Raw genomic sequence first — 11,887 nt, 5'->3', positions numbered from 1 at the left:
AGCGCAAAAATGCTTTTCTCATTATTATTGTTCTCCTACCTTCCCCTTCCTAACCTCTGCTCATCTCAACAACTGCCAGAGTCAAAAAAACAAAAGTTCAAGCAATCCCCCAAATTTCACCTTAAAATCTAATGCTGACAAGTTTCAAAGGCCTTTCTGGTTCATTTGTTCATCTATTCAACAAAGATTTTTGGCTTCTATGCCACACATTGGGTGTGGCAGGAAGGCCACCTTTTGGATAAGACAACACAGCCCTTGCCCTCGGGGAGGCAGGGCATTAAAGGTAAATTACAATGAGGTCTGATAGATAGAGCCCTAGAGGTCTGTGGGACTTCGACTAGAAGAGCCTGTGTCCCAGCAGTCATATTCCACCAGACATGCAAAGGATGAGCATAGGAATGAGTTCACCTGCCAATGAGAAAGGCAAGGGGAAAGGCAGAGAGAGTTCCCAGCCATGGGAGGAGGTCAGGATGGCCAATCCCAGGGACTAAGAGAAGGTGGGAAGACAGAGAGAAGCAGAATGGTGTGGGGTAAGGCTGGGAGGGGAGGTAAGATCTAGAACTTGCAGGACCTTGAAAGTCTTTGTAAGGATATTGGATTTCCTTCTAAGGGTGATGGGGAGCCCTGGGAGAGCTGGGAGTAAATGATCACTTTTGAATTTGGAAGACTCACCCTTTTATTCCTAAGGTTGAAGCTGAGCAAATATCTTCTATCCCTTTCTTTACTAATGTCTTCAAAGAAGGTACGGTTGGGGTGGAGACATCGATATGAAACATGGGCTGTTCAGGTAGGTAAATCTCATTCCCAGAAGACTTCCAGACTAGCAGACTTGACTTCCAAAAAGCCTATCAGGCAAGATGGCACATTTCTTCCCGGCAAGGCACCCCTGAGTGAGGGAGAGGATTGGGGTGTGGAGCTCTACCCTCAGGTCCCAGATGGTGAGGGCTGCTGGGAGCTAGCAGGAAACCAGCTGCAAGTGCCTACACATGCCTCCTTTTTCTTTTTATAGCTAATTCGATTGCTAGTTTTCACAATTGGTCAACAAATCCAGCTTATTCTAACCCCTGGATATTTCTTAAATCTCTACCTTCTATAACAGTTGATCTGTCATGATTTAACAAAAATGGCCTCAGTGCTTCTGGGTGTGGGTGGACGGATGGGTTGTGGTGTGAAGAAGCTAGATCTAAAACAGAGACCTCATTCCAGTCTTCACAGAGCTTATAATCTTGTGAGGAAGGGGGCAGGGGGAATGAATTCAGTAGGAAACAAGGACAGTGACAACCTCTGTACTTCATGGGTAGAGAAACTGAGGTTGGGAATGCAAGGAGCCATTTGCCCAAGAATGGAATGAGTCAGTGCCAGGGTCAGGCCTGGAACCCACCGGACCACACTGGCCATTGCTCACACAATAGCCTCAAGAAAGAGCTGGGCTCTGTCCCATGATCACAAGTCACGTGCCAAATTCTTAGCTATAGTCCACCAGCCATAAAGGGCCCCCACTCCAGTCTTTTTTTTTTTAAGTTTTATTTTTATTTATTTTGACAGAGAGAGAGAGCAAGCAAGGGAGGGGTAGAGAGAGAGGGAGACAGAATCACAAGCAGGCTCCATGCTAAGAGTGTGGAACCTGATATGGAGGCTCAAACCCACGAACCGTGAGATCATGACCTGAGCCAAAGTCAAGAGTCAGACGCTTAACCAACTGAGCCACCCAGGTGCCCCAAGCCCCCACCTCAGTCTTGCAGACCTTCCTCTGGTCCTGCAAACAAACCAAGTCTATTCCTACCACCTCAGGATATTTACTTTTATGATTCCCTCTCACCAGAATGCTCTAATCCCCTGAGTTACCTAGTTTCCTCCTACTCAGAAAGGGCCCTCAGATGACCCTTCCTGAAGTGACCCCCACACCCACACACACCTTGAGTCTCTCTGCTCTAGTGTCGTGCCTGTCATCTTCATCATACTCAGCTACCACCTGACATGGTCCTGGTCAGTTCTTTCTCCCACACCGCTAAGCCCTGCCCCCAGACTCTAAATTCTATGAGACTAGGATAGTGTCTGTTTCGTACATACCTGTGTCCCCAGTCAAGGGAGGAGGCCTGGCACATGGCAGGCACTCAGTAGCTTCAGAATGAGTTAATGAAAGAAATGCCTTATAAACAAATTCACATCAAGTAGACATGGAAATCAGTGTTTGTAAGTAACTGAATTCAAGGCTGGTATAGTGGAAAGAAAGCCAGATTGAGTGGTCATAAGACATGAATTTAAGTCCTAGATGGATTTTTTTTCTAGCTGTGATTGCCAATGTACTGAAAATTCTGAGTCTCAGACACGTTTGGACCCACAAAAGGAAAAAGGCAGTGCCCAGAGGCACCTGGGTGGCTCAGCCAGTTAAGCGTTCGACTCTTGGTTTTGGCTCAGGTCATGATCTCGTGGTTTCAAAAGTTTGAGCCCCATGTCAGGCTCTGTGCTGGCAGCATGAAGCCTGCTTGGGATTCTCTCTCTTTCTCCCTCTCTCTCTGCTTCTCCCCCACTTGTGGTGTCTTTGCCTCTCTCAAAATAAATATATAAGCTATTAAAAATTATTTTTAAAAAAAAGCAGTGCTCCATACATCAGTGTTGGGAGGGTGAAACCAGACAATGTACATTAAAATGTTTTGTAAACAGTAAAGTGCAATTAAATGTATTATTGTAACTATACAAAGGGAGTTACTACAATATTTACTTATATAAGTACTTTCCCTATCCTTTCTAAAGTAGGCTTCAACTTAGAAAAAACCGATTTAGAGTCAACATTTCAGAAACTCATCTAATACATAAATGGAATCATTTCTACAAATGAGGGCAGAGTATATAGATGTGTCTATTCTCAGACTGTGTTGTGTTTTTTTCACACTTTGCCCACTGACAGCTGGCTTCACTTTTGAACCGTCTTTTCTATCGGACTGTTTATTTTCTTTTTTCAAAGGCTTTTTTCTACTTTATGATGTAATATGTATTCTTATAAAAATGGTAGAAGACACTGAAAAGTATAGAAGAAAACAAAATCACCTGTAACTCTAATAATCTGGAGATAGCCAAAGTAAATATTTGAAATATTTTCTTCTAAATTATTTTTATTAAAAAAAACCTTTTTTTAAATGTTTATTTAGTTTTGAGAGAGATACACACAGAGTGCCAGCAGGAGAGGGACAGAGAGAAAGGGAGATATAGAATCTGAAGCAGGCTCCAGTCTTGGAGTTGTTAGCACAGAGCCTGATGCGGGGCTTGAACTCACAAACTGTGAGATTGTGACCTGAGCCAAAGTCAGGCACTTAACCGACTGAGCCAACCAGGCACCCAGTTTCAAATTATTTTTAAAATTGAAGCTGCATATGACAGTTTCATATTGTACAGAGCATGAGGTACACAGGCTATGAAATAATGGCTCTGTTAAGCTGCCTGAGGCCCTCATGCATAAGAGGCAGACAGAGCAGTATAGTGGGAAAAGCAGAGGAAAATAAGGAATAAGAATTCCTACCACCCAGAGTGGTTGGGAGCACTCAAAATAAAACATGTGAGTTGAAGAAACACAGTGATGCACAATAAAGTATGGTCATATGAGTAGTGCTGTTCACAGTAACATGTTTAGAGGTGGCTGCTCAGTCTTAAAGAAAGAGAGTTTAACAAGCAAGGTTGGCTAGAGCCAGATGAGATGGGGTAGGACAGGGTAAGAAGTCTGTTCTCTGCTCTCATTGCTAGGATCTAGCTTTGTGTAGCCAGAGAAATTTCCCATATCCGAGGCTTACCCTTTCCTTGAAAATAGTCATCAAAAGTACAGAAAACCAATGGAAATCAACAACCTCCAAGTCAAGCCACAACTTAAGGATAGTGATTGGAGTTCTCTGTCACCAGCTGATTGCAGAAAGTCACGTGTGACAAAAGCTGTGATGTATCACCCAGAGCGCCCTTCAGAAGGACAGACTTAGTTCCCCAGCTGCCAGGAGCATTGCCGGCAGCCCCCTCCAGAGATGACCTCAATAAAGAAAACTGCCTTGCAAAAAGTCACATCCTTTTTCTGGTGACCCACATCCCATGACTGATGACGTGGGAGCCTAAAGGTCTGACCCTGTCTGTCCAACTTGGGACATCTTCAGAATGCCCTGCAAGGTCAGCTGAAGCTTCCATGGAGGTGAAGACTTGACATCTTTCCTCTACAAAATCCTGCTTCTTTCCCTTCCCTCCCTTTCCATGGGTGTCAATCTCACAGTTCTCCCTACTGAACATTCCACATGCTAACTCCATCTCAGAGTCTGCTTCTGAGAGAAGCCAGCCTGTGACAGGAGCCTTGCCTGCTCCCCTCCTCCCTACCCCCCCATGCAGCCATTGCTGCGGAGACTGGAGGTCTTCTGAGGAAACGAAGGACTGAGCTGACTCCAGATTTTATTTTTCCATTCTGTAATTTAAAAATGTCACAAAGGACTTCTGCCTCCAGAAGGATGGAATAGGTGTACTTTTCCCTATCTCTCCTGCTAAATTCAACTATATGATGGACATGCTATATACCACAAACAAAAGAAGACTCTGAAGGTGGAGAGAGGAAGGAAGATGGGCTAGGGACCTTGAAACACAAGGAATAACACAGTGCTGAGCAACTTGGGTTTTTCTTTCTCCATTATAGATCCCAGACTTGGAGCTGAAGAATCGGGAACTCAGAAATGGCAACAAGCACACATGAAAAACCAGCCACAAAAGCCTGCTTCCTCCAGCCACAGAACCAAGGAAAGTCCAGTCTAGCATAAGAGGAACTTTTACACAATAACCACTCAACTTCAGCCAGATAACAGAGAAGAAACACTGTGCCCCATGCACCCACTCAGCAGAGGCAGCCAGGCAGGGAGCCTAGACCTCCACCCTCATCTGCAAATGGGAGAGGTGGACAGAAGCTCCAGGTCTCTTCAGCTCCATAGTGTCACAGACTATCACAGGAATTCGTTAAGATTTCAAATTTGTGGAGGTGGCCTCTATCATCAAAGAGAAAGATGGATTGTCTTTATTAACTGATAAAATTACACCTAGGATGAGTCTTTCTCATGAATGGTGCAGTTATTAATCCCAGGCAGACGAGCAGGAACAAAATGGATATGGTGTCTCTGGTTCCTTCTGGAATGAGAGGTGATACAGAGATCACAACCTGCCTTTACTATCATGGACTTCTTTTTGAAACTGAAAAAAGTCTATAGGTTCTTTATTTAATTAAAAAGATCTAATCAATACATAAGTGTAGGGGCACGTGTGTGGCTCAGTCGGTTGTCAGAGTTTGGCTCAGGTCATGATCTCACAGTTCCTGGGTTCGAGCCCCACGTTGGGCTCTGTGCTGACAGCTTGGAGCCTGGAGCCTGCTTCAGATTCTGTGTCTTCCTCTCTGCCCCTCCCCTACTTGCACTCTGTCTCCCTCTCAAAAATAAATAAATATTTAAAATTTTTTTTAATACATAACTGTAAAAGGTAAACTGCGTGGGGCTCCTGGGTGGCTCAGTTAGTTGAGTATCTGATTCTTGATTTCGGTTCAGGTCATGATCTCAATGTCGTGAGTTAGAGCCCCATGTCGGGCTCTGCACTGACAGCATGGATTCTGCTTGGGATTCTCTCTCTCCTTCTCTGCTCCTTCCCCCCTCAAAATAAATAAATAAACTTTAAAACAACAAAAAAAAACTTTTTAAAAGGTAAACTGCTTAAGCGTCATCGTTGACCATGATGTGTTTCTTTCCAGACCTTTCTCTCTTTTACACAAACTCTTATCTTTGCACTTATATACATTTTCTCTTTTGCATTTTAAAAATTATCAAAAAACCCAGAAGCTTAATGCAAAAAAATTTTTATTAGAAGATTCAGAGCTTACAAAGTAAGGTCTGCTTTACCAATGTAGGTCAACTCCCAGGAGATAATACCTGCACCTGAATGTACAACTACCTACTTGATATCTTGATTTGTATTCCAAATAAGCAGCTCAAATACAATAAGTCCAAGATGGGCCACTTAACTACTGGCCCAACTTCATGCTCCAGAGTTTCCCTGTCACTACAGGGCCACAAATTTCATCTCATCTAGGCTAAAATCGGGGAGTCAGCCTTGGTTTCTCTCTTTCCCTTGCACCCCATATCCAATGTATCAGGAAGTCCTACTGACTCTGTTTTCAAAATACAACCCTAATTCTGCCATATCTCATGGTGTCTCTTGCCATGGCCCTAGTGCAAGCCACCCTCTACTCTCACCTAAATGACTGTATTTGCTTTCTGACTGATCTCCATGTTTCCAACAGCAGCCAGGTGGACACTTAAAAGAGCTTCCGGGGCGCCTGGGTGGCTCAGTCAGTTGAGCATCTTACTCTTGATATTAGCTCAGGTCATGATCCCAGGGTTTATGGAATCAAGCCCTGCATCAGGCTCCACACTGAGAGTGGAGCCTGCTTGGGGTTCTCTCTCTCTCTCCAAAATAAATTTTTAAAAAAGAGCTTTATTATTTATTTATTTTTATTCATTCATTCATTTATTTTGAGAGAGAGAGAGAGAAAGAAAGGGGAAGGGAGGGGCAGAGAGAGAGAATCCCAAGCTGGCTCTGAGCTATCAACACAGAGCCTTACTTGGGGCTCCAACTCAGGAACCATGAGATCATGACCCAAGCCAAAACCAAGAGTCAGAGGCTTAAGCAACTGAGCCACCCAGGTGCCCCCCCAAAAAAGAGCTTTAAACGACTGCTCTGACTTTCTATTACAACTGGGATGAAATCCAACCCCTTTGGCCCTGCATGACCTGCCCCCCTTTCTCTCCCTATGCCCCTGGCTCACTAGGCTATGCAGAGCTCCTTCCCCACAGGGACCTTCAATTTTATGTCCCTTCAGTTTGGGACATTCTTCTATGGCATCTTCACATGGCGCTTCCTTCTCAAATATCCCTTCTTACACAGCCTCAAAAAGTCTTCCCACCCCTCCCTTAGATGGTGCTTAGTTTTCTTCAAGGCAGTAAAAATAATCTGCAAGTATTTAGTTATATACTTGTTCCACGACTCTCTGACTACAGCTCAACCCTCATGAGGGGCACAGATTTGGTCTGACCCAGCACTGCATCCCTAGTTTCTAAAGCAGCTCATAGTACATGGTAAGACCTTAGTAAATAGTTACTGAATAAAGAATAAAAACATATATATGTATCTATGAGTTTAAAAATAATGGTTTCATGCTATATCTACTCTTTTCACCCTGTTCTTTTCACTTAAAGTATATTATGCAAACCTCATTCTATGTCCATGTGTAGAAACCCCATTCTCTCTATATAAGATATTATACTATATTTGAAACCATTTCTCTCAAACACTCAGATCATTTCCAGGTTTTTGTTTAGATGTATAAGCTTCTTCTAGGATGCAAAGTTCTGCACAAAATGGGAAAATGACTCATCAGGTAGCGTGGCATAGCCATCAGGAGCATGGGCTCTGGAGCCATACTGCCTGAGTGCTAATGCAGACTGCTGAGTGTCATTGTGTCCTCACACAGCAGAGAGAGAGCTCGCTCTCTGACCTCTTTCTGTAAGGACATGGGTCCCATTCACCAGGGCTAATATAAGCACCACTACCATGGTTTCCTGCGTTCTGTGGGCAGGTTGTTTAACCTGCCCGGTTATCGCCGTTTTCTTATAAGATGGGGATAATAATAGTATCCATCCCATAGAGTTGTTGCGAGGATTACATAAATCAAAATATATGTAAAATACTTAGAATACTGAGTGGCACATAGTAAACGCTGTGTAAGTACTGTCATACTGTCATTGCTGTGATTTATTTGTGAGCACAGAAAGCATTACTTTATGAAGAACAGAGCTACCTAAATACGTCTTGATACCTTTTTTTGTTTACAGAAAAGGCATCACATTCTCATAAATTATAAAAGTTTCTCTCACTATTTTATCCCTTTTACCTGCACCTTCTCACCCTTTATTAAATTTGTCATCCTCTTCAACTGGTGCATGTGTCTACATGTAGTCTATTCTATATTCTATGTATGGCACTCAAAAACTGGATAAAAAAAGAAAAGCCTAATATCTCTCAATGATTTTTAGAAAATAAACACATAGTGTTGCTCTGGGGGGAGGCGGGGAGGAAGGCTGCCAGTGTACTGAACTGCCATGTTCCATCATCAAAAGGCACTGGTTAATATTCATGGTGTGTTCACCTGGAAATTGACACTGCACATCCATGAAAGACAATGCTCGGCCCCACTTGATGTCTTCTGCAGAATTCTCACTGGGCTAAGATGCATGAGTGACACAGAGCTGTTACAGTGGGTACAGTTAACCTCTTTGCCTGGTGAGTGCTAAATGACATGAGGCTTCCCAGGACACAATGGAACACAACGACCATGGCACTGGGGAAGAGATGGCTATTTACAATCTGATAAACAAGCATTCAGCTATCTATTATATAGTCATTATCTTTGTATTTTTGAAATTCTGTATCTCTCTCTCTCTCTCTCTCTCTATTTCTTCCAAGAAGTGATTAATTTGCCCATGCTCCAAAGTCCATTTTGGAGCCAGAGAACATATCTGCAGAGGTAAAAATGTGCTAGCCTTGAACCACCTCCCCGATTACTGATATAATTACAACCTTTGTCAAAACAAAGGGCTTTCTATGAACTACGTAAGATGACATCTCTTCAAATCAAAGCTTATTCAGCTGGCTTCAACGAAAATTCAGAATTATGGTAAGGACATAAAGGTATTGTGATAGTTACTATTAATGTGTCAACTTGACTGGATCATGGGATTCCCAGATTTCTGGTTAACCTTATTTCTGGGTGTGTCTGTGGGAGTGTTTCTGGAAAAGATTAGCATTTGAGCATCAGAAGACTGAATAAATCAGATTGCCCTTACCCAGGGTGAGTGGGCATCATCCAATTCATTGGAACCTGAATGGAATGAAAAGGCAGGGGAAGGTTGGATTCCATCTCTCTCTGCCAGACTGAGCGGAGACATGGATCTCTTCCGCCCTTAGTGTTCCTTGGTCTCAGGCTTTCAGACTCACACTGGAATCTGCATGATCTGCTCTCTGACTCTCAGCCCCTTGAATTACACCACCAGCTTTCCTGGGTCTCCAGCTTTTGCAGATAGCAAGTGTGCAGTTTTTCAGCCTCCATAATCACATGAGCCAATACCTTGTAATAAATCTCTTCCTCTATAACTATCTATCTAGTAATCTATCCATGTCCTATTGGTTGGTGAGCCCTAACACAGGTATCTTTATAGAACTCCTAAATCCATCAGTCCTATCACCTATGTGTTTAACAGACTCATTTAATTGACATTCAATAAAACTTTGCATATAGTATTCCTTTGTCAATAGTGAGGCTTCTGTCCCTGAAAATGTAGGTTTTGAATAACTTGAAGTTGGGGATCTTAAGACCTTTAAATCTTTGAGATTAAAAAAAAAACTTACCTGTAAAAAAAAAAAAAACAAAACAAAACCCTTTAAAATAAATGTATTGGTCTGGCCAAATTTCTCAGACTGGTGCTGATGGTCTATCTACCTTTTATTCTCAACCTCGGTTTCCAATATTGTCTCTGGACACTGCCCTCTACAGATACTATTCTGTTAAACAGAGTCTCTCAGTCTTTCTTCCCGCAGCACACTGACACTTCTGGTCTCTAAGCCTTTGTTTAAGGGCACATTAGTCACTGATAAACTTTTACAACAGATGCTGGAATGCATGTTGGCAGTGTCTCCAGCAACAGAAACATATAGCTGTCTGCCCAGAACAGAACCACTCTTCTTTTGGGGAATGCCATTGTTATGGGCTGAAGGCTTGTCTAAAATTTGTATGTTAAAGCCCAAATCCACAATGTAAGGGTAGCTGGATGTGGGGCCTTTGGTAGATTATTAGGTCATGAGGATGGAACCCTTATAACAGGATTAGTGTCTTTATGAGAAGAGGCCAGAAAGCTAGCTTGCTCTCTCTCTGCCATGTGAGGATACAATGACATGTCAGCAGCCTGCAACCCAGGACTGAGCCCTCACCAGAACCTATGCTGGTACCTTGATCTTGGACTTCCAATGTCCAGAACTACAAGAAACAAATTTCTGTTGTTTGTAAGTCACCTATATATAGGACTTTGCTATAGTGGCCTGTTCTGACTAAGAGAGCCATCACCCCAGCTCCAAATCCATGGTACTAGGGAAGGATGGGATCACAAGACCCCACACATCTGACCACGGTGACAGGTCCCTGATCCACCCAGCCTGTCAGAATCCTTCTCTGGGACTTTTCTAACTGGAGCTTTCTTTCCTTTCTGGTCAGGAAGCCTTAATGATGCAAACACGGAGCTGGTTGATGCCATGGTAGGGAAGTACAAATAGTCAATTTGCAAAGAGAAACAGAAGTAGAGACAGAATCAGCCAGTCTTGGCTGCATCCAAGTTCCCTAAGGCTGGATCAAACCACCCTTTTCTGTTCTTTGGTGATGTGGGCCAGTATGCTTCCTTCTTATGCTTCAACTACCTCAAATTGGATTCCTGCTACTCACAACCTACCAGAGTTGACTGATACTGCTAGTTTAGCAGAAGATGCAAATTCTTCACGTGATCATCTTTTGTGTCATCCTCAATAAAAGCTGAGTACAAACTAAACTTAAAAATGCTTTTGGCAATAACATTTTATCAGTTTTCTGATTGTTCAAGTTAAACACAGGCATTGTAAGATAGGCTTATGAAAATGAGGGCAGTGTACAAAGTGAGTATCTCAGATTTTTATCTCTACATATATAAATACATAGAGTTTTCTTATTATTTTACAAAAATTGGATAAGACTATGCATGTAATCCCACAGCTTGCCATTTTCCACATAATAATGTATTTTGGACACCGTAATATATCAGTTCATATAGATCTTCTTGGTATTTGGTGGCATTGTCAATGTTTATTTTGTGTTCAAAGTGACTCCTAAATGACTATCATTAGTAATGGCGGTCACTAAGAGTGCATGTTATCTCATTGATGAAATTCTAGCTTATAGCCCAGAGAGACCCCTGCTATTGACTTTTTGTGGGCAGGTAGGTTTTGAAAGAAGTTGAATGGCTCATTTGTCATCTCCATGATATAAAGCATGTCAGACTGTTGGCAGTATTTCAAGTACTCTCTCGATTCAGGGTTGAACCACATGAGAGAGCTAGCAGGCATTTGCCTGGCAGTCTGCCAGGTGACCTTACCATTCTGCAATGCGGACAGTACAGGGGAAACAGAGCAAAGCCTGCTCACTCTGGACTTCTAGCCTCAGCTTCATAATCAAGAGTCATGAAAATAATAACAAGAACTCCCACAACAGCAACTTTCATTGAGCACTTGATAGGTGTCGGGGACACTGGCTAAGCACTTGACATTAGTTATGTTCTTTAATATTCACAATAACCCTAAGATTACCTCTATTTTTAGTAATTAAATTGAAGTTTTCACCCATGGTCAGGTGGCTAGCAAATGGCAGTGCTGGGGTTTGACCTCAGGCTACATAACCCAAACACCCATGCTCCTCACCACCATTTATTTTCCCCTCCAATTTGCCCCCACCTGACTTCGGACACATACCTATCCTTACCCCAGGACTCAGGGTTTGAGGTGTAAAAGGTCTTAGTGTTGAGAAAGCTTGTGGAAATTTTATGAACACCGTTGTTGGTGGTTTACAAGAAATTTAGGGGAGGATATTACAAGATCCTCTTGGTTGATACAATCTGTTGCAAAAAAGACTTAGGGGTTTGTGGGCTGAGGTTCTGTTCCCTAACACCTCCAACATTTGCTGAGTCAGACTTCTGAAAATAACATACGTTAGAAAGAATATAGTTATGTGCGGTAACAAAATTAATCCTGATTATAA

Source organism: Panthera uncia (assembly GCF_023721935.1).
Source record: "Panthera uncia isolate 11264 chromosome A3 unlocalized genomic scaffold, Puncia_PCG_1.0 HiC_scaffold_12, whole genome shotgun sequence".
NCBI lineage: Eukaryota > Metazoa > Chordata > Mammalia > Carnivora > Felidae > Panthera > Panthera uncia.
Note: the sequence above shows the minus strand (reverse complement) of the source record.